The 20488-nt window shown below is 43.1% G+C and overlaps 1 pseudogene; it reads left to right on the top strand.

The window, feature by feature from the left end:
- The first annotated feature begins 315 nt into the window (after positions 1-315).
- Positions 316-20488, top strand: part of LOC148006609 (uncharacterized) — a 2902548-nt pseudogene continuing 2882375 nt past the window's right edge.

The raw sequence follows: 20488 nt of genomic DNA on the forward strand, positions 1-20488 counted from the left end.
GTGACAGCCAATTCTGTGAAAAACTGACTCATAAAAGGCCAGTGAAAGAAGAACACAGACTGGAAACAATTAAAAAAAAGTCTATTCAGTCCCAAATCAAAGGACACCTGCCTGTTAGGATAAAGGACAGAGCAAGCACTGAAGATCCATGTAAATATATTTAAAATGCAAATTATAGTAGCCCTCAACAAACACCGAGAAGTCAACTAAATGATCTAAGTATTAAAAGAAAAAACAAAACAAACAAACAAAAAAAGCCAAAAACCCCAAACCACTCTTTCTCTTCAACAAGGTGGCAAAGTAGCAGATGCCACCATGAAGATCTTCATGAAGACCCTAATGGGCAAGACCATTACTCTTGAGATTGAGCCCAGTGACACCATCAATAATGATCCAAGACAGAGAAGGCATCCCACCGACCAGCAGAGCTGATATTCGCTGGCAAACAGTTGGAGGATGGCCACACCCTGTCCAACTACAACATCCAGCAAGAGTCCACCTTGCACGTGGTGCTGCTTCTGCACAGTGGCATCATCGAGTCATCCCTTTATCACCTTGTCCAGAATTACAATTGTGACAAGATGATCTGCCACAACTACTACTCATGCCTGCACACAGTGTAGTCAACTGCTACAAGAAGTTCGGCCACTCCAACAACCTGAGCCCCAAAGAAGAAGGTCAAATAAGGCTGGGGCCATACCTGGCCTGTGACCCTGTGACCAAATAAAATCCATTGCCTGGGGCAAAAAGAGAGAGAGAGAGAGAGAGAGAGAGAGAGAGAGAGAGAGAGAGAGAGAGAGAGAGAGAGGGAGAGAGAGAGAATGACAAAGAAAAATATCAAGCTGGGCACAGGACTTAAACGCTATCATTCAGAGACAGAGGGCAGGCACATCTCTGTAAGTCTGAAGGCAGCCTGGTCTACAAAGTGAGTTCCAGGACAGCCAGGGCTATACAGAAAACCCTGACTCAAAAACAAAACAAAATTCTGACAATTAGCTCTCCTGTGTAAAACCATTATGACTCTTTAGCATATTCAACAAAAATTCATGTATTGGTGGCAAGAAAATACACTGTTAACTATGAATACTCTATGCTGGTACAGAACACCAGACAAACCCACATTTGGAAAACAGCTGTGTAAGAAATATAGTAAGACACACATTTAAACAACTAACATTATTGGACTTTTTACTAAAAACTGTGATCTTATGAGTAAACTGTAGTGGTTTGGCTTGACGCTGCTTGTATATTATTGTTCATATTGGTTCCTCAAGAGAGGTTGCTCCCACCGCACAAGCAGAGCATCATGTACTTAGGTGATGCTATGTGAACCTTCTCTCCACTTTAATAGGTCAATAAAAGGTTAGAGCCTATGATTGGGTAGTGGATAGGAAAGGTGGGACTGGAGGCTCAGGAGGGGGTGGCAGGTAGAAGGAGAAAAAGAATGAAGGAAGAGGAGAGAAGGAAGCCACTATGCACCAGAATCATGTGGCTGGGAGAAACCAGAAGTAATAAGGGGTCTTAGAATTGGGAAATAAGTTAGTATTGTATTAGATATGCCCAATCTAGGAATATAACTTATTATTAAAATATTTGGATTGTGTGTGTCTTTTACATGGGCTGTTAGGGTTGGAAATTTAAGTAACAAATTGACAAACCCATGTCAGGCTTAGAACCGAAGTAACCCGATAGGAAATCCACCCCCATCCACTGAATATTAACAACTAGGGCTTCACTCTAAAGCTGCTTCAGGGTGGAAATTAAGCATGAGTCTAAAGGGTGTATAGAGAGCTAACTGAGATGCTCCCTGCCCAAGCCCCAAGCAAACCTAGGCAACCAGAGGTACCACACCAGCCCTGATCTAGGACACAAGGTGGTGCCAATGCCACAACACAGTTGGGGTTCCTTAAGTGTGAGAAAAAAAAGGACAGGAAGTCAAGGTTGCCTGAGATGAGGCCTTCACAACTGAAAATTAACAACTGAAAACACAGCAGGTATCTTTCCAAAGCTTTCTCACAGATAACAATGGGCTGGTCTAGGCATCTCTCTTCCAAGTCAACCTTCCCATGCACACTTTGATTTCTGACATCCCTCCACTTCTAAACAGGGCGCAGGACACAGGCAGCAAGCCCAGCTCTCTCAACTGCTTACACTGCAGGCTGTGTAAGATCAATACACAGACTGAAGGCTATACAGGACAGTCAAAAGACCTAAAGGGCTCAAAACACAAAAGCCAAGGGTCTTTGTACAGTCAGCCCCTCACTACTAGTGAAAGAACGCAAAAGGACCTTAATGTCCTAAAACAAACACCAGAAGGAAACAAAGATAAAAGAAACTTCAGACCAAATATAAGAATTAAAAAAGTAACACTGCAATCGGTTCCTCCTTCGCTTTTTCCCACATAAGGTGCTATAGAGAATTGAAGAGTTTCTTAAGTAGTGAATATAAAAAGCAGTGATTTTGTTTTTAACATTCTTAGCTTTTCAGAGTATGTATGACCAAAGTCTAAGAAATTAAATTTGCCAAGGTATGTTGAAGAAAATTTGTGCATTTTCTATAGGCTAACTCTAAAAGCTGTACCAGGATCCACTCTGAAGTAACACTTTACCAGCAAAACTTGTAATTATAAACAGTATGATCTGCTCTCATTAAGCAAATATCTTGATTGATTAGTACTTAACTTTAACTCAACGAATAAATAAAATAGTTAGATTCAGTCATCACAGAGACAACAACAGTACAATTAATACAGTAATGAAAATGTAACTATACCTTATGTGTATATAACAAGGAACTATAGTAAGTACTAAAGAGGGCTAATAGTGCACATACCTTAAGAGGCATGGACCTGGGCAGGAGAGATAGCTCAGTGGGTAAGAGGTCCTGAGTTCAATTCCCAACAACCTCATGGTAGCTCACAACCATCTGTAATGGGATCTGATGCCCTATCCTGATGTGTCTGAAGACAGCTACAGTGTACTCATGTTAATTGATTAATTAATTAATTAATTAATTAGCCATGGACCCAGAGAAACAAGGTGAATTCATCTAAACCAGTATGAAGACAACCAGGCAATCAAGCACAGTGATATATGAAGAGATCTCAAATGACAAATATGTATCAGTCAACTGCATGGGTTCAAAAAATGACACTGACATACATATTGACAGCAATTTGCTGTCAATTGGCGGCAAACATACACAACTATGAGCATTAAGAAGACTCAAAATTAAGAAAAATTTGGGTAGTAATACTCAATAAAGAAAGACAAGTGCTAAAATGATCAGAAAGGAATAAATCTAGATTGGGTAAATGAAAACTCAGAAAGAAATTATTTGGTGTAAAAAAAAGGAAAATAAAATTAAATAAATAAATAAATAATTGGGGGCCAGAAACAGATGGAACATTCTCACTGGGCAAAAAAAAGTAGGTGAATAGGTGTCTTACAATTTTATTGCTGTGAAGAAACAATGTTACTGAGTCAACTTTGATAAGGAAAACTGACATTGGGCTGGCTTACACTCTCAGGAATTTAGTCCATTATCACCATGGCGGGAAGCACAGCAGCATTCAGGGAGGCATCGTGCTGGAGAAGGGGCTGAGAGTTCTACATCTTCATCTGAAGGCAGGAGCAGGAGACTGTGTCAACACTGGTCACAGCTTGAATATAAAGATCTCACAGCCCACTTTCCCAGTGACCCACTTCCTCCAACATGGCCACACATACTCCAACAAGGCCCCACCTCCTAATAGTGCCACTCCTTATACGACAAGCATTCAAGCATATGAGCCTATGGCGGTCATTCCTATTCAAATCACCACAGCAGATAAGTCTTCAGACAGGGAGTTCATAGCTAAAACTATATAAAAATTAAAATTTCCAGATATCTTCACCAACCCACACAGCAAACTACTCATTCATTCCAGAGACTAGACCCAGGAAGAGTAGATAGAGCTGGTAGTAGAGGCAACCAATACAAAGGGGTAACTTGGTGATACCCTTTCTGGACTGACAATTATGGCCCTTTCCTGACCTTCTTTGACAAATCTAAAAATGTTCTCTGCTATGTATGTACCCTTTCTCAAGCAAGAAAAAACAGATCTTTCTCTAGGAAAACACAAGCATGCACCCCAAAGGACCTCAGGGCCAACCCTAATCCTGAGTTCCTGCATGAAGACCCTGAGAGATGAAGTGAAGCCTGGGATACTTGTACAGACTCCAAGGTGTTGGAAGCGCCAAAGCTGTGATTTCTGCCAGGGAGAGTTGCTTACATGGGATAGAACCAGCCTGGAAGAGATATATTTTACAAGCAGAAAGATGGAGGGATGGCGCCATCTAAGCCTCTGATATCAGATATTAAGCTAGAGCCCTGGTTATCAACCTTTCTAATTCTGTGACCCTTCAATACAATTTCTTGTGTTGTGGTGAACCCCAACCATAAAATTATCTTTGTTGCTACTTCATAACTGTAATTTTGCTACTGTCATGAATCATAATGTAAATATATGTTTACAGATGGTCTTAGGGAGCCCCTGTAAATGGGCCATGACCCACAGGTGGGAAGTCTGACCTAGGGGACTTGATGTTTACATGCTGCCTTATCAGTCTTGCTTGGTCCAGCATTTTCTGACTATGCCCCCATTCCTCCTTTTAGGAAATAGTAATATATATCTTTTTCATTGTATGTTGAAATTAATTCACTTTTCAAATTCACAGGGTTTTATCAAGACTGTTGGAGACCATGGGGACTTCTGAAGTAGGATTAAAGAGAGGTGGGTGGGGAGGAGGGGCCGGAGAGGAGGAGCCTATCACAGCTGCAGGACCCCACCAACAGCTAGAACCACTTGAACAGCTTGGCAGCAGTCTGCCGGTGGGACATGGGGGAGAGGGCAGAGGCGGGGCTAACACACACCCTTGGGTCGCCTGATCCAGATTGGGTGGTGTGTCTACTTGTTGCCCACAGAACCCTCCCCATCCTGCATTGCTATGGGAATGTCAGAAGCAGCCTGCGAGTATCAGAAGCCAGGGGGTGAGAAACAGCAGTGGAGATGGTGCTCAGAAATGGCTAACTGAGGGACCACCACACCCTGGCCCAGAGCTTGCGACCTTGGGCCGCACCTTCCTCCTCTACTTCAGTTCTCCCAGCTGTGAGGACCCCAGCACCTCAGCAATGCTTGCTACTCCAGGTTGAAAGCTGCAACAAATCCCTGCCCCAGACTAAAAAAACTGGTCTGTTTGTGTAGCTGCCTGGAACCAGGTGGAATCTGAGGATCAGGGCAGGCAACAGGGAGGGTGAGCTCAGTCCAGAGTAAAAGCTGTAGGGAACAGTTCCCGAGGCTTGAGTTAGGGATGGCCTTAGTGAAGGGAAAGTTCACAGCTGCTCAGTCTACTGAGACTAACAAATGTGCTGCAGTCTTTCCCCATGAATCTCTCTCTCTGCAAATGGAGTTCTACTCCCTGGCGGTGAGAATGCAGATACTCTCTGCTGAGACAACCAAAAACCTACTGCAGCCTGGAATTGAAAGCTCCCAATATGAGCAGGGCTGCAGCCAGCTCTCAGGACAAAGAAACACTGCTCAGGGTGGCAGCATGGAACCTGTCTATACCATCATGCTGCATAAGCTGTCCTGGGGCCACTTCAGAGCACCTCTCCTATTCCTATTCCTATGGGGCAGATACAACACATATACATATGCACAGGCAGGCAGGCAGGCAGGTATGCACAGACACACACACAAACACACACACACACACACACACACACACACACACACACACACACCCTAATGAAAACAATACTAAAAAGAAGAGAAATTTTCTGAGCCTTTAACAAAATCCTAATTCCCTGACTCAGCAAACCAAATCCTATATGCTTAAAGGGGAAGTTAAAACTTACTGAGAAGGGTGCTCTCTATTCAGAAAATAAGGTTCAAACAGCATCTCTCTTCAAACTACACAACAGAGCTGCGGGGGAACTCAAGTCCATCCACTACCAGAAGCTGTGCATTTCCTACCTTGAGCTGGTACTAGAAGGTCTCAGCCCCATGTCAACAGCTGCCCAGAGTAAGCCCACAGCTGCTGGATAAACCTCCGGGACAGCAGTGTTTCCTCTGAACATAAATAATAACAATTACATGTTTCTATGCTTCACACAGCTCACCAAACATTCTTTCTTAAGGGCTAGGCTTTCCCACACATGAACTTGTACATGAACACACATAAATATTTTTTTAAATAAAATTTAAAAGTATTTTTCTCCTCTAAGACTTAAAAGCTTCCAGTTGGACAATCTCCCCCTGAATGTCCTTTTCATAAACATTCTAGCATTTAGATGTCAGCATTGAAACATTTGGCAGCTGATTAAATACCACAGATCATGTCCCTCCTGGGTTATGCTGTTACCCTCAGTTCCCAGTGACTGGTTCCATTTCATGCCTTTCTGAGCTCTTAAACAGCCACGTACAACCTTTGACACTGTGACACATTATCATCTACAAAGTTCACACTTCAAGAACCATGACCGATTGCAAAAGAAAACTCTCTGAAGGTTTTAGATCAGTTTACAGTTTTGTGCTGGGCCATAGCCCACTCCTCAGTTTTCAGACAACTGTACATACACCCACTTTCCAATAACTGTGTGCTCTTCCTGGGCCAGGAAAATACAACCCCCAACAAAAGGCCACTCAAAAACACATCTGTCACACAAAATCCCTTTGAGGAAACTTTTGATTCGTGCCTTTAAATCTCTTTAGATAGAAAGAACTCACACTGAATATTTTAGGAGATTGTTAGAAGAATTTGAAAGTTCTAGAACTTTTAAAAGAAATCCATGCCTTTGGCTTTAACAAAAACAAATGCTCATCAAACTTCATTAAGCAGAAAAGGAGACAGGAGGCAAAAGCTTTTTAATGAGACTTTCTGTTTTCAGTTTCTCTGTTTTCCAGCCCAGCTGTTCACCCCCCCCATCCTCTAGTTTGCTATGTTTTAAATCCTCTAAAGATTAATAATGATGGTCTTAATTGTCTTCTGAGGAACAGACTAATGCAGGCACTCAAAACATAACATATACTAATAACAAATCCTGGCAATACGTTTATAAATGAAAATCAGAGACCTGAGGTTGAAATAAGTTGCCTTAGCATGGCCAAGATTCAAACTTGACAACAACGGTCCTACCCTAACTATTACTCTATACTCTGTTAAACACAAAGTGTTTTCTTCCCTCCTGAACTATTTCTCTAAACAACTCCTGAACCTGCAGAAAATGTCCCAGCAGAACCAGATTTCTCCCCCAGTAAACACACACTTATAGTGCAGAATGGTGTGTTACAGCAGAAGTTCATTCCTAGCCATTGGGGTGCTGTCCTAACTGCAAGAGTGGCTCGCCATGGCCGAGCTGGGCACTCTGTGAGGCGTGTCTGATCTCTCTCAGACCACTACTTCCACCAATGGTCTTTTATAAAAGAGTAACGGGGGAGATGTAGTGCCATATTGGATTTGGGCCAGACCGCTTTGTAACTGCATGGCCACAGTTAAGAAGTCATGGGATTGTTGGACAGAGGCCTCTCCCATGTATTTATGGCACAGGAAGAAAAGACCAAGTAGTAAACACCCAGTGTCTCCACTGCATGACCTCTGCTGAGCCCGGCTGATGCATGTGGAACGGACACACCTGGACCACACCTGGGTGGTGGTCAATTTACTTCTGCCTTTTACTTCCTCAGCCTTTATCCTTGAGATTTAGGCTGGTCTTCTGGGATTTCTCCCTAATTAATTCAGGTCTCCTAGTAGGTCTTTTGTTACCAAAGTCAAGAGCCAGGTAGTCAGGAGCTAGGGTTTCCCACTGTGCTTCCCAGTTATTTTCTACCTGGAGACTTGGGTATATACGTGGTGAATAAAGCTACAGGAGTCTCTCACTCTTCTTCCTCACTCTCACTCTTCTTCCTCACTCTCACTCTTCTTCCTCACTCTCACTCTTCCTTCCGCTCTTCCTCTCTCTCTCTCTCTCTCTCTCTCTCTCTCCCTCTCCCTCTCTTCCTCTCCTGGCTTGACACAATAATCTATGTGTGTGTATGTGTGTTTCTTTCATCCGGTAGGCTTTAGCCCGATTCTCGGTTCTGTGTTGGTGCTGGCGCCGACATTGCACAAAATACCAAAACTCAAATTATCCCAGACTATGTTATTTCCTCAAATGTCAACAATCAAGAATAACAGAGAATGGCTAAAAAGAGGTATTAAGATTCCCTGAATCATATAATGAGATCTTTGTTCACTGGGGAAAGTATTCATCATTCTAGTCTAGGTTTCTACTGCAATAATGAAGAGAGTTGAGGTTTTCTTCAGTTCTCTATCTCTCTCTCATTCTGTGCACTGTCCACTAGCCACTACCTGTACCCAAGTGTATTCATGATACTCTGCTGTACTGGCTGGACAGTACCTGATGCAGACCTGAGAAGAGATTGCCTCAATCACACAGGCCTGAAGGCAAGTCTGGGGGAGGGGCGTCTTCTTGGTTAATGATTGGTGGGAGGAAGAGCAGTTCACTATGGGTGATACTACCCTAGGGTACCATCTCTGGTTGTAAGAAATCAGGCTGAGTAAGACAGAGGAACCAAGCCAATAATAATGTTCCTCCATGGCTTCTGCTCCAGTTCCTACCTCCTTCTAGGTTCCTGTCTTGCTTTAGTTCCTGCCTTGGCTCCCCTAATGCACTGTGTGACCCAAGACAGTAAACCAAATAAACCCTCTCCTCTCCAATCAGGTCAGTGTTCGTCCCTTCTGAGATTTGTTGTATTCAATTGCTAAGGTTTCTTTTCATTTTTTGAGACACAGTCTCATGTAGCTGATGATAACCTTGAGCTTCTATTCCTCCTGCCTCCACCTCCCAAACACTGGGATACCAGGAGTGATAATAAACCTTGTTTGTGTGACACCAAGGTCAAAACTCTGGGCTTTGTGTCTGCAAGGCAATGTTCTATCAGCAGAGCTTCAACTCTTGCCCTCAGTTGGTGCTTATAGAAATTAGGGTTGCAAATAAAACACACCACAGAAGACAAAACTCCAGGCTGAAAAAATGACTTAGCAGGGAAAGCCACTTACCTAGAGAGCTTAGAGCTATACCCAGAATCCATGAGGTAGGGGGAGAGCACAAACTCTGACAAACTGGATTCCGACCCAGACACCTCCCCACCAGCTGCCTCCAACCCCCAACTCCCACACAGTAATGTAATTTTAAAAACTGAACCCAATCAGTAAGAAGAGACCCTGGAGCCCCAGCCCATCCCACAGCTGGGTATTGCAGCTGGGAAACATCTTGAGTTTGGAAGTGGACAGCTTCAAAGCTTCAAAGAGTAAGGAAATACAAACCATGCAAGAGTGGATCTAAATAAATGCCTTCTAATGAGACATAAATCAATATCCTGGCATTTGCCACAGTGCCTGGTGGGAATCTAAACAGTTAATTTACCCTCCACACTGAGGTCGTTTATGAATGCTCACAGATAGAATTTGTCTCCTAGAGAGAAAAACTGTATCACAAAACAGAACAGACATGCTGGCCTGCCTGTGACTAATCCCTTTCCAGGAACTACTCTCTTCCCTTCCTGAATATGCATATGTTTCAGAAGAGGCCTGCAAACATGAATAATGTATGACCTCTGTTGGAGGAAGAGATTCCAGGACTAGGAAAATGTTCTTCTACTTGGAGGGGTACAGCAAAGCATCCAGAGGGAGCTAGGACCATGATCCTGAGCTACTTTCGTTTACAAATGTTGTCCTCAATGCTGGGCATGTGTGATGCAGTTTCAACCCGTAAGACAACGATACTGACAGATTCTGGAGGAAAGAAGCGTAGGAGACAGTGTTAAGTATGGAAACACTGAATGGGAGGCAAAGCCCACGCTGAAAGGGGAGGTAGCAGAGTTGTCACTCAGAGTAGTGGTAGGATAATTCTGACTTGCATTTTATGTTATTCCATTATCTGTAGTTTGTCTCATTTTATTAAGTGTGAGGCACACCAAATCTGTCAATCACTCTGGACATGTCTCACGCTGCTCCTTTCTGGCACACGCCCGTGTCTTAAAAATTGTAGTATTTCAAGCACTCAGCCCTCCTTCCAAGGGGCTCTAGGTACAACCTGGGGAGAGAGAGTGTTTAAGCTAGAGGGTAAGAGGTTAGAGGAGAAAGGATAGAGGCCAACTGCTAAGTCTGTTCTAGAGTCTAGACTACACAGCCTAGGGTGAGATGGAGACCAAGACCCGGTATGGATCACAGAACAGGAGGGAACACTTGTATGTAGAACCCTTGGAAATAAGGCTGAGTGCTTGAAATACTATGATTTTTAAAGGCAAAGCCCCTGGACACCAACAGAATCTGGGAAGGACCAAGAATCACAGAGTATTAGAATGAGAATTGGTACCTGCATAGCCATAAGAAGTTGCTGTGTGTGTGCATGTGTATGCCCGTGTGTCTGTGCCTGTACGTGTGTGTGTGTGCAAAAAGCATGTGAGGAGAAAGTCGTGTTTCCCTACTGGAGCCATAAAGGCCTTCATACACGTGCTCACACACACATGCACGCACATGGACACACGCGCGCTTGCACACACACACACACACACACACACACACACACACACACACAAACACTGTCATCCTTTCACTCCGGTTCTTCACTGTCTCCTTTGATGCTTTCCAGAAATATCAAAATTGCAGGAGAGGGGCAGAGTGAGCTGTAACCGAGTGACTGATAAAAATAATCAAAATACACACAACCAGGTAACATGAAATCCAAATAAGAAACACCCTATATACTCTGCATAAGAGATTACCCCTGTATCCATACGTCAGAGCTGTATTGACTATGGCTCGGCCATTTGACTCTGACATAAGCACCTTTCATAATTTTGGTAAGACTATTGGTAAAACTGGGAAGATAGTTATACTTACCGCCTATAAGTTGAGAGAGTTTTAATTAAGATAATATCTGCAAGGGTTTTATCACAATGCTCTGCAGATAAAGTGATTGGCAAATTTTTGATCTGTCACTCTATCTGCCCATGATCTAGTTTGACTGAGAAGCAACTATGGGAAGCCACAAAGTAACTACTGTGAGCTAAGCTAGTATTGCAAAATACAAAGACAAAAGAGCCCACCTGAAGTCTATAGTCTCTTAGGAGCACCAACTGGACAGATACCTGCGGAATAGCCTATTGCAGCACTAGCAGAATAACCCACTGGGGAGTCTAAGAAATGGATTTGTCTCTGGCAACGCTGTGGGTAAACCAGTCAGCATGATTTCTGGTGATGGTGCCAGGAGAAACCTGAGACGAATAAAAGCCTCATCTACCTCCGCCCCATTATACTACTCATAATTTAATCCTTAACAATACCTGTTTGAAAGACTGAATCATGATGCCTCCTCTCCAGAAAAGCATCCACTGAGGCAGTTAGTTATGACTGGATATTTTTATGTAGCCCCAAGAACAATGTTTTTCACAGCAAGCCCCAGTAGTTCTGCAAAAACATATAATCACTGCTGTTTCTGGTTTCTATGCCTGACAGATAGTGCAGGAAAAAGAAAGAATCTTTAAATCTTGGACAGCCTGAAGCTCCAGAGGTCCAGCTTAGCTCTTGGATTTCAACCAGCGCCTTTCTTAGAAGCCACTAAATGTTATTATCAAATGGATTCTGGGCAGTAGAGATAGTGTCCCTACTAAATGTCCTTCCAGTGCATACCACAGTCACACACTCCACATTACTCACTGGTAGAGATTCTTCACCGACTGCTCACTGTTAGTCAGGCTGAAATACAGGGCTTTTCTCTTCACATCATCTGCTTCCCCTTGGCAGAATCCCACCTTAACAGGAAGCTGCGGCTGGACAATGTAGGATTCTTTGGGGTGAGTTCCAAAAACTGAAGACCATTGGGAGGATAGAGAAAGAGGGCATAGGAATCACATTCATCGGATGCCAGAACGGCCTGGAAAGTGTTCACCTGTGGACAAAAAGGAATTGCAGACACCCTTAAACAAAGAAATAAACAAAAGAAGAAAATCAGAACACAGGTAAGGTGTTCCAACAAGGGGGCAGAGGCCAGATCCTTTTTAGGATTTCCCCATGTTGGTTTTGAACATAATCGCCTTTAGAATCCCCTCTTCAAATTACAAATATAATTTTGTAAACCATGTGTTTTTCTTAATCTTTTCTACCAATTTAGATCAATAGTTAAATAATGCATAAATGAAACACTGGTTTAAAATCTTTAGGATTGCAGGGAAGAGGATGAAGAAGAACTAACTAACACTAAAGATATTTGAAAAAGCCATATAAAGGGCCAGAGAGACGGACAGTTAAGGGCACAGGCTGCTCTTCCAGAGGTCCTGGGTTTAATTCCCAGCACCTACTCACCCATGGTAACTCACCCCTGCTTGTAACTTCAGTTGCAGGATTTCTGACAGCCTCACACAGACATACAAGTAGGTAAAACGTCCATGAACATTAAAATACAAAAGCCATATGAAAAGCTACTTGCCAACTTACAACGAAAGTTACAAGGTGGGTAATTCTCCTTCCATTGGCTACAAGTTCTCAGAAAGTCCAGAGCTAGATGTAGGACACCTTGCTCTCAAGTTGTTGGTCGATACCAGAGTTGTCAATTCTCATTGCTCAGGGCTACCCATCAGAATGTGATGGTAAGATCCTATAGCTGATGACACCACACATGTAGGTCAAAGAACTTGAAGACATCACACAGACCTGCCTGGACAGTACTTAGCAGGAAGCTTCCACCCCTGATAGCCACCCTTTATGATGCTAGAAGATGCTATGCAGACTATTCTCACTCCACTGTGACTACTCAGGGCTACATAACAAAAGCCCTGGCAAGATGTACTCATGGGTGGGCCATAAATGGCAGGAATGTAATGAGGATCACCAATCATTTTCTGGGTGGATTCAAGGTCTGCACTACAAGAGGAAACTTTTACCTGGCATTGTAAATCTGGTCAGGAAACCATGGCAGAGAGGCTCATAAGCCCTGGGAGTGAACCATAACTACTATTTTCTTAAATGGATATATATTATCAAACTATACCAGTTACAAGCTCATAGATTAACACAGCTCTCGGTGGTCATTGGGGGAGCATCTTCATACAGTGGATGGTAGTTAATATACATTCATAACTAGTCCGAGTATTGAGAATGAACTCTCTGTGGAGAGCTCAGCCACAGAAGCTCCCACCATATCAAGTTCCCTCAAGGCTCAGGGAATATTGGAAAGAAAAGAGGTGGAAAGAGTTTAAGAGCCAAAGGTCAGAAGGAGTTGGATCCAAACAATGACATGTTTTCATGATATGGTCGTTGAACTCACAAACTCAGTGCAGTTGTTGTCCAGCAGGAGAACAAAGCACTCAACATTCCCGCATGGATGTGGTAGGGCACTGAAGCCCCTGCCTGCAGCTGAGAAGATTCTGTCACTTGAGAACTGCTAGGGGTGGGGTTTCTTTAGGGGTATGGTCCCTAGTGAGTGGACCATGCTGCAGTGGTGGCCCCTCACTCATGAGTAGGCTTCCCTGTATTCAAGGGATTATTCAAGTGGATATAATGAAATATACTATATCAATGTATGAAATTCTCAACAAATAACATTAAAACAGTGTATTTAAAAATGGTAAGGTTGTAAGCTTCTCCAGTCCAAACTCTTTTGAGAGTTCTGGACAAGGAACAAAATTGACTTGCTCATTCCTATACCCTCAGTTTTTATTTTGTGTCTGAACGGCTTTCACATCCATATATCATATTAGCATCCATGCATGCACCCACCCATGCATCCATCCAATCTATGCATCCATCCATCCATGCATCCAGCAAGCCATGCATCCAGCAAGCCATGCATCCATCTATGCATCCATCTATGCATCCATGCATCCAACATCCATGCATCCATCCATGTATGCATCCATCTATCCATCTATGCATCCATCCAGCATGCATCCAGCAAGCCATGCATCCATCCATCTATGCATGCATCCATCCATCCATCTAAGCAACCATCCAGCATGCATCTATCCATCCACCTATGAATCCATCCAGCATGCATCCAGTCAGCCAGCCATGCATCCATCCATCCATCCATGAATCCAACATCCGTGCATCCAGCAAGACATGCATCCATCCATCTATGCATCCACCCATTGCCTACTGCAGGCAATACTCAGTCAGGAAGCAGCTGATCAAAAGGCATCCTTACTTATTTCACAGCCAAACTCCCTTTCCCTTTCAATCTCTTTACAACGAGAATTATCTTGTCACATTGCAGATGAAGAAAGAGACCCAGGGACTTGCTTACGTTCAGGCAATGATTAATGGTGGAAGCCAGCCAGACCCAACAGCTCATCCCCTGCAATAGACAGTCATCTGAACTCTACCAAACAAGCCATATCTGGACACCTGCTCTGACCCAATCTCCCTTCCCAGGCTCAGCTCCACTAAGCCCTCTACACAGTGTTTAAGGGTCCCCACTCCTACTAAGTGCTTTGATGCTGTGTCCATATTTCCCTGCACCAAGAAAATCCTAACCAACAAGCACTGCCTCCTGGGGATCGAGGACTATGATTCCCTGTGGAACCCCTTCCATCCTTCGGCATCCACTATGTTGGTTTTCCAGTAATGTATTTGGCTCCTGTTGGTTGTCTGATTTGGCTTTGGCCTCCACTCACTAATTCATCTGAATATTAATTCATCGGGGTTGGGTACCTGCTAAACCACATTATGTTTGATGCTGCAGTCAGGACAGAGCCAAAAAACTAGGCCCCAAGAGCCTGAATTATAGGAGAGAGAAACAGCCTGGACTGGAATTTTAGGAGAGTGACTGGGGACAGACATGGTGGCAGAGGCCACAGAAAAAGGAGAGTGTCCAAGACATCAGAGTTGGGTAGGGTAGCATCACAGTGGCAGCCAATGAATGAAGAGAAACACTGTGGGAGCCAAAGCAGACCTAGATGAGAGTTGGAGTCTGAATTAACACCAGGGTGACTGTGCAATTACTCCCTGATATTTCATTTACTGAGTTTCAAAGGGACCTTTTCTGCCACTACCACCTTCTTCCACCAAAGAATTAGTTAAGGGATGCTCCACTGTCTTAGACTCTGTAGTTGGCTTTTCTCACTAGATCATATATGCTTTACAATTTAATAGGGAACTGGGGAGACATTTCTCTTACGAATACTCGCTTTATAAAGAAGGTGGATGACAAGAATAAAAAGAAATCACTTATTGGTATCATTACCTCTTCATTTTGCTAAACAAGACAAACTGACACAACAAGAACCTCAAAACTGAATACAAGGAAGGAATGTGTCCTTGTGTTTTTTTCTGCCTTGTTCTAGAACATCTCAAATGTTACTTTTAACTTTCTGACAGTTAATGCTAAAGTACAGCTTTGAGGTTTGGGTAATAAGACAAAGAAATGCAGATATTAATATGGCTTCAAGAAAAAAAAACTCTGTAGATCCTCTGTATTCTCTAAATGGAAGAGTCTGCTTACCTTCCTTGTTTTTCAAAACAAAGTTCATGAATTCAGTCCCCACATTCTACATTTGTTGCAGCTGTAGTCCTCAAGTGTGTCATCTTCGGGGCTTGACCCTCCCCAGAAAGGTCAAAACCTCTAAGTTTCCAACTCAGGTACACAAGGAACATGCATCATCCATCATCAGTCAGGGTAGGGCCAGAGGCTGCCAAAGCTTTATTTCAGTCACAACAAAGTTCAAGTAGGAGATAAAAAGCCGAACTAATAATCCCATCCTTAAATAACCAACTGTGGAGGCTCCTGGTATGGTGGCCACAATCAACTTCACAAGATACGAGAGAACCAAGGTACTAAATTTGAGAAATTCCATATGATAAGGGCTGTCTACATGTGGAGATCAGAAGGCAGTGGGGAGGAGGTCTGGTAAGAAGTGAGGAGGCTGTGATGGGAGAGCCTGACTTTTAACCTGGAGATCTGCACATGTAGTGCCTTACTTGCTCTATGTCTTTTCTGTGTCACCTTTTGGCGAAGCACTCACTTCAGATGGCGAGTTTTTAATTTCCTCATCCCCACTAAAAGAGGCAAATAACAGAGGAGAAAACAACAAAAACTTCCTTTTAATATAGTTTATGATCCCAAAGTACATTAAGGAAGAGTTGAGCTGCTTGAAATCTGCCACACATGAACCCCTTGTAAGGGCTACAGACTTCCACACAGAATCGCTAAGAGGCCACTTCATAGGCCCTGAAGAGCCCCTCCTTAGAGACCCCCTATGTCTGACTCTTCCAAAGGGAAAGGCCCTCACATTCCCAGAGACAAGTTTTCCAAGAGTCCTCCACACCATTTCTGAAGGTAAGCCCTCAGTTGCACTGCCAAAACCTGTACAGGAGTCATGGCCTCGCAACCTCCCCAAAGAGAAAGAGAGAGTTGCCAGCTAGGAGAGGAGCTCTCCACAGGTTGGGGAGCAGTACAAAGAGGATCAGGTCACAGTTGCCCAGCTGAAAGTTCTCCAGTTTCCTGTTCAGACAGAAAACCAAAAGGCTTCTCAAACATATCATCCAACAAGGGTAAAACATCAACCAGCAGAATGACATCTTTAAACAAGGGATTTGTCTATTCAGCCTTACCAAAATGATAACAAAATAAGAAATGAGGTGATTCCTTCCTGGGGGACAAAGTTCAATGCTCAGTCTTCCTTAAGGACACATTCTCTGGAGGTGTAAGGCCACTGATTCTGGCCTCCAATGTTTGGTTGTATGTTACTTTTTCCCCATTCCCATGGGGACACTGATGGGCTTGGGGTATTCCAAATTCACCCCTGTACTGCAGAGTTAAGAGAATGCCTAATGCTTTCACGATGGCATAGTGTATCCTCCTTCATATGTAGTCTTCAAGGACACCTAAGCAGTTTTCTTCAACCCATTTTCATATATCTAGTTATTTTCTATCCTCTCTGTCTTCACTGACATGTGGTAAATTACACACGTATCGTTTCTGTGGACTCTAGCTCCCTAAATTAAAAGCTCCCGCTAAATCCAAAGTTCTTGCTCAACAACTGTCACCTCTGCACCAACTCAACACACACCATTCCATGTTAAAGCATTCAGGGACCAGCTGTGATGCATACTATTAGCTGTCAATCTGACTCTATCTACAACCACCCAGGAAACAGTCACCAGGCATGTCTCTGATAAAGTATCTTGATTAGATTAATTAAGGAGGGAAGACCCACTCTAAATATAGACACCACCATTCCCTGGGCTCAGGCTTGCACTGCGTACAAAGAAGAAAGAAAGCTTAGAAACAACACCCATTTTTCTCTGCTTCCTGGCTACAGATACAATGTTTCCATCCTTTTCTGAAGCAACTTCCACGCTGCCATCCCTCTCCCAGGATGCAGCCCAGACTAGGGCCAGCTCTCCTACCACTCACACTCAGTTTCCATTCCTGTGGTCCTTCCAACCCAAATGAAATTCCTCATCAACAAAAACGTTCGACATACTATCTAACTGAGTTCTGGATAACACCCTCCTCCCCAGTGAGAACACAACAGCCTTCCCCTGACACCAAAAACACACAGAGCAACGACGACGACGACAACAACAACAACCCTAACAACACAAACAACAACAAAAAACGGTACCCATCCTTACTCAGATCTTCCGGCCATAACCTCTTTGCTCTATGAAGTGACAGTTTAAGAAATCTCATGTTAACTAAATGTACATTTGTTCATTTTAGTAATGCAGTTGCACCATGCCATTCTTGCATGCCAGGTAGAACACTCTGTCACACCCAATGTGAACATCCTGGAGGGAATGAAGAGAGCAGAAATATTTCACACTGTAAAGATATTATTCCTCTGATATCATTTCCAGTTACTAATATTAATATTACTATAACAGATGTAAGAAAACTATGTAGAGATCACAGAATCTTCCAGGCAAAGGAGATTGGTGTGTGCCAAAATCTACCTCAAAAATAAAATAAAATCTATCAAAGCAAGAGTTCAATCCCAGGGTCTTCAAAGTATTCAGAAGAGCCTTCCACAGGAGTAATTGAAAACACATCTTGTGCTCAAAACTTCATCGAATGGAACAAGTCCTGAAGCCCATTCAGCCTATGGCAATATCTGAAGAACAATATGGTTGTTTGGGAAAGTTAAAAAACAAGAAAGCTACAAAATTTTCCCTACCGAATTCCCCTACAAAAAGATAAGAAAAACAAAGGGGAAAAAACCAAAAACAGTAATTTGGAAAACCCTGCATTTAAAAAGTACTTATAAAGAGGGCCAGAGAAGGCTCGAAAGGTAAATAAATCCCTTGCCTTGAAATCTGAGTTCAGTTCCAGGAACCCATGTAAAAGGAGAGAACTGGTAGTGGAAGGATCTTCTCCCAATCTCTGCAAGTGCACCCTGCTACGTGCACACATAAATCATACAAAACCACATACCATACATGTCCTACACACATACCATACACACACCCCACATATATATCATGCACACACAAGTGGCCTCAATGCAGTATTCACATACCATACAAACACACATACTCACACACAACATGCGCACACCATATGCATATAAACACACCATACAGACACACACAAGCACATACATCATGCATATACACACATCATACACACATACCATACACAGACAAACACGTCACACACACATATTTATACACATATACAATCACACACATCATGCATATACACACATCATACACATAAACCATACACAGACACACACATCACATACAAACATGTACAAACACACACATAATGCACAAATGCAGACATACATACACATCATGAACATGCAGACACACAATTTCATATACAGCATAAACATAGATTATTTACATACACACACACCATACGTAGACATACATATTCACATGTAGCATGTAAACAAATACATACACATACATGCACACACAGAGAGAGAATAAAATGAAATAAAACAACCAAGTCCTTACATAAAGGAGTTCTACCACAAGATTGTTACATGGCAGGAACAACACATCGCCTTGGTTATTTCTCATGACAACCCTAAAAAGTAAGCACTACCATGTCAATCTACAGCTTAGAAAATGAAGACTGAGGGCTTGTATCTTCCAAGACCACTGCTGCAAGTGTTTTCTGCCTTGTTCCTGACTTCACAAGTACCTGGAAGGTGTAATGAAAGAATTACTGTGCCTATGGGTGTTGCTCATTCATGAAGGACTTACTTAGCTAACCTTCGTGAGGACTTGTGTTCAAGTCCCAGAACTGCAAAATTGAAGGAAGAGCTGGGAATATGGTTGTGTGAGGAGTTGCTATTCAAGCATAAGCACCTGAGTTTGATCCCTAGAATGAATACACACTGAACAAAAACAGTCATGGTGTCTGTCAGTCCCAGATCTGTAGTCCCATAAGAAGGAAGGCAACTCTACAAGCCTTGTCACCCAGCAATCAATCCTGGCTTAGCTGCTGAGTACTGGGTCAGAGGGAGGTGTGCCTGGAAATGATTTGAAAGGGAGCTGGATAGAGTGCTCAGCAGATTAAAGGCACTTACCTCAGAAGCCTGATGACCAGAGCTCAATTCCCAGACCCCATCAAGGGGGATTAGCAGAGAGCTGACTCTGAAGTTGTGCTGTGACTACCACAGTGTCAAACCATGCACACGAACGCAGAACAAATACATAATTTTTAAAAGGTGGATAGTGACTAAGGAATGACACTCAAAGTTCTTCTCTGGTCTGCACACACATGCATCTCCACACAAATGTGAGCCATGCATGAATGTCTGTGTGTGCCTGCACGTGCTCACACATATGCAGGTACACACAGAGACAGAGGTATCGCATGCATGGACACCAAAAGGAAACTGTCAAAGACTGTTTCTAATGAAATGATGCTAATGAAATGAGAATCCTAAGTAGTAAACTCATCACTTTGGGGCTGTAACCTTCATGTCAAATAAACACTAAAACACTTGGGACCCACCGCAGCCTCAAGACCTCGGAGCCTCTGTGCAAATGCTTCTTGCTCTAATTTTTTTGTTTGTTTGTTTGTTTTTTTCTGTTGCAAGAGGCTAGCTAATTCAGCTGAATTTTCCTTGGGAGCCCCAGAACAGTAATTTCATAGTGAGGTTATCATCAGAAACATCCTTCACAGCAACTTCACTCCAGTTCACAGTTCCTTTGAATATGGCTCCAAGAACTGTCCTAGCACCAAAGCCACAATGAACAGTAAAATGCTAACCTTATTTATTAGATGTCTTCAGAAAAAGCGCAGCGATTATTACTGTAACTACTTATATGATTCGTGTACAGAAAATGCGTCTTGTAGCAATGAATATCCTAGTAAGAGCACCAGTGGAAGGGGAAGCCCTGGGTCCTGCTAAGACTGAACTCCCAGTGAACTCTATTGTTGAGGGGAGGTTGGCAATGGGGGGAGGGTAGGGAGGGGAACA

The sequence above is a fragment of the Rattus norvegicus genome, chromosome 2 (assembly GCF_021556685.1).
Source record: "Rattus norvegicus strain SHRSP/BbbUtx chromosome 2, alternate assembly SHRSP_T2T, whole genome shotgun sequence".
NCBI lineage: Eukaryota > Metazoa > Chordata > Mammalia > Rodentia > Muridae > Rattus > Rattus norvegicus.